Source organism: Wyeomyia smithii, chromosome 2, assembly GCF_029784165.1.
Source record: "Wyeomyia smithii strain HCP4-BCI-WySm-NY-G18 chromosome 2, ASM2978416v1, whole genome shotgun sequence".
Taxonomy (NCBI): domain Eukaryota; kingdom Metazoa; phylum Arthropoda; class Insecta; order Diptera; family Culicidae; genus Wyeomyia; species Wyeomyia smithii.
Window position 1 is genome coordinate 149,740,289 of NC_073695.1, and position 4,302 is coordinate 149,744,590.

Below are 4,302 nucleotides of genomic sequence, written 5' to 3' on the forward strand. Positions count from 1 at the left end.
ATCCTTCAATATACTGATTTTACAGAAGATTTTATCGTAACAACAGATGCGTCAGATGTTGCATGTGGAGCAATTCTGTCACAGTTTCATGGGAGCTACGATTAACCAATTGCATTCGCTAGCAAAAGCTTTACAAAAGGAGAAAAATCTAAACCAGTAATTGAAAAGAGTTAACTGCTATACATTGGACAATTGACTACTTTAAATCATATCTTTACGGTCGAAGGTTTAAAATTAAAACAGACCACAGACCGTTAGTTTATTTATTCGGTATGAATAAGCAAACTTCTAAACTCACAAGAATGAGACTTGATTTAGAAGAATATGATTTTGATATTGAATATTTGCCAGGAAAAGCAAATGTCGGAGCCGACGCGCTTTTTCGGATACCAACAAAATCAGAAGATCTTATGTCTATGATATTGACGGTACATACACTTTCGATGACGAATAAACTTAAGCAAAATAATAATCTCAGATAACAATGAGATTGATCACCCCATTGTTTCGCGAACTGAGAAACCGTCTGAAGTAAACGAATTGCTCGAACTGCATTGTGAGGTGCACCACCATAACCAGTTGACAATTAATTTAACGAACCATAACCGAAAAAAAAGTTTAGGTGCAGTAATAGTACCATTGAAATATAATAATGAAAGTCGCACACTAGAGTTTGCACTTCTGGAAATGTCTAAACTATTAAAAATTTTCAAGAGAGATAAGGTAGCGCTACCGGAAGATGATATCTTCTTTAAATACTATTCCCTGCAAGCATTAAAGGAAATCGCAAAACATTCCATTTCCAGCTATAATATTATTAACTACAAACCACCACGGTTCGTAAACGAGCAGGATGAAATCAAGCAAATATTGACGCGTCTATATTTAAAGTTAAGAGAGTATTGTAAATGGAAAAACATGAAAAACGATATAACTAATTTCGTTAGAAATAGCGAAAATTGAAAAATTAATAGGGTAACGAGACATACGAAAGAAGCGATTGTTGTGACGACAACACCTTCTAAACCGTTCGAAGTGCTTTCTGCAGACAACGTTGGACCTTTTGCAAAAACAAATAATGACAATAGATATATACTAACGATTCAATGCAATTTAACAAAATATATTGTTCTAATACCAATACCAACAAAAGAAGCAGCGGTGATTGCAAAAGCACACGTTGAAAATTTTATTTTAATATATGATAATTTTATGGAACTACGTACAGATCAAGGAACTGAATATGAAAACGAGGTCCTTGATCAGGTATGTAAACTTTTAGGAATAAAACAAACTTTTTCTACACCATACCATCCAGAGTCAATAGGTGCTTTGGAGCGATATCATAGATGCCTCAACGAGTAACACAACACCCCACGTAGAACACAATTATACACCGTATAAATTGATATTCGGACGAAAAGCAATATTACCTCAAGATTGAGAATCAAACAAACCACAAATAGAACCTGTTTATAATTTGGAGAGATATTATAACGAATTAAAATTTAGATTACAAAATACCAATATGACCACGTCAAAACCTTTTGAATAAAAAAGAGCATAGACAAGTAACTTTAAACAACAAGATAAATCCAATTAACGTGAGAATAGGAGATCAAGTCTATATAACTAATGAAAATAGACAAGTCAAGTGTTTACTGCACTTTTTTCCTGTATGGACTTCCTCAATGCGGCCAGAACTGTAGATCTATTGTGAGATATGCCCCGGTGTCTGCTGTATCCCGCACTTCTGTTAATAGCAATACCGCTATTGAGAAGTAGCATGCTTATATTATTATTGTTCATCAGTGCTTGTGTGTAATGTGATACTCTTCCTTACACGCTTACTGTTCTACTATATCGATACTCGTTCCTCTTGCCAAATATCACCAATTATAATTCCCTGGAGAAGTTTCGTCGTGCGTCCTTCTGGCCAGTTTTAGTGATAAGAGGGACTTATTTTTTGTTAGGAGGGAGTCACGCAAAGGTATTGTAGATTACAGCGCAAAGGAAGGATAACTGGTGGGGAGCCTGAGAATAAACCCATGCTTAAGTCCTTTCTTGACATCGGATGGCCTGGTTCTACTAAGATTCGAACCCACGACCATCCGCTTGACAAAGCGGATTCTGTAACCTTGTGGCTACGCAGCTCTTTACTGCACTTGGTTCCTTGTTGTGTTCCTAATATCAAATATCAACTTTCTACATTTGAGCTTGTTTCTTTTCCGCTTAGCAAAGAATGCAGGCCAAGAACAAGCACACCACTCGAACAACAATAATATTGCCAGATGGCCTAGTTCTGTTTGTTTTGTTTTACGGCGACCTTCTTCGCACCATTGTCGCGCTGTTGTCAAGATGCGCGTTTGAAAGGGGCGTACGTTATGGAGTTAACCAACACCTATGCGTGTTGCGCGTGGTTGGTAAACTCATCTCATGACGATAACCTAACTATGTATACATTATATACTTGATTCCGTTTAATATAATTCTTGTGTAGAGGTAAGTAGAATTTAAGCTCCTGAAACAAAAGTTGGCAAAATAAAGAACAGTCTTGAACCAGACATCAATGTATGAACTTCAGAAAGAGAAAAGTATCACAGTCCAGTAGTTATCCATTTCAATCACAGTCCAACAATTATCTATTTCACGAAAAAATAATGTGAAAATCAGTTCAGTCTAAGAAAAATGAGTGAGTTTTAACAGCTTCCGGAACACGTTTCTTTTACTAACTTTTGAATCACATTCATAATCTTCATAAAAATCAAAAAAGGATTTTCAAGGTAATCTTTTCATTTGTGATTAAATTTGTAAAAATGGGTTGCGTAGTTTAGGAGATAATGAAGTTACGTGATTTTCACATTTTGAAACACAGTGCCTAAACTAAAAGTACGATGACAATGAAATTTAATAACATTATATGGGGCCACTAGACCTTTATTCGATTTCGTGAAAATCTGTCTTCCCTGTTGATGTTTGTTCGTAATACCAATTGTGCTGGCAGTCCGATATTTATATTGAGAACGTATTGGCAACAGAGCATTACAAAAGGAAACGAAAAATGTACTCCGTGTTTCGATTCGGTATTATTTGAAGGATGTCTTCGAGATTGCGAATGTAGAAAAGAAAAGAAGCTGTTTTTTATACAAATGGTCGTTTCCGCACTACACAAACAGCGCGTGTCGGTAACAGTACGAATCCACCGGAGACATTTTCCCTCTCTTTTTTTATTTGCCTATGTGGATGTCGGGTGACGGCTGTTTAAAAAGGTTGTGGGAAGTAGAAGCGTAAGGACTGCTCGGCACCTTGCCGACAGCCTTCGTGCAAAGAAAAGCAAACTCGGCAATCGAGCGTCCGTGCACTGAAGGATGTGTGTATCGCATACCGAATGTTATATGCAACTATATATGCTATTGTCGACATGGGTGACATGGGTCGACAAGGTGAACAGCAAAGAAAAAACATTCGTGTATGGGGAACATCGCAAAATATTTTATCTGTCGGCTGTCTTCATTTTGCCAAAACCAACACTGTTATAGGAGCGGGGGCCTAGTGTGGTTGGTAACGTCTCCGCCAACCACGCTCGACGCCTGTGTTCGAATCCCACCGCCGACATAGGTGTCGATGGTTGTGAGGTGGCGTGATCCACTCACAACCAACCCAACTGGTCTAGATTCAATCCTAGCCGACACCGGGAGATTTTCTGAGGCGAAAAATCTCTTGGATCACGCCTTCCATCGCATGAGGAAGTAAAGCCGTTGGCGTTTATTAACGGACCAATAAACGGGTCGTGAGTTAGGGTCCTGGGTGTGGAGTCGCCTCCCCGGGCGTCGGTGATTGGCCACAACAGTGGCGGAACTAGACCGACGGAAAATAAGCGAGAATAAAAAAAAAAAAACACTGTTATAGAGGGACGCTCTCGGATGTCATCAAAAAAATGTCATCGCTCGGTACATTTTTTTACCTTGGAGGCAACTGGACCTTTCATTCGCAATTAATTTCATGAAAATCGATTCAGCTATCTCTGAGAAAAGTGAGTGAGAAAAAAAGTTGCACATACGCACACACACATACACATACACATACACACACACATACACACACATAAACACACATACACACATACACATACATACACACACATACACACTCATGCATACACACATACATACACGCATACACACATACATGCATACATACAGAAAATGCTCGGTTCGTCGAACTGGTCGAATGGTATATAACTCTCGGCCATTGGGACCACTTCTATACCTTTTGTTTTGCCAGTGATTGCTATAACTTTCT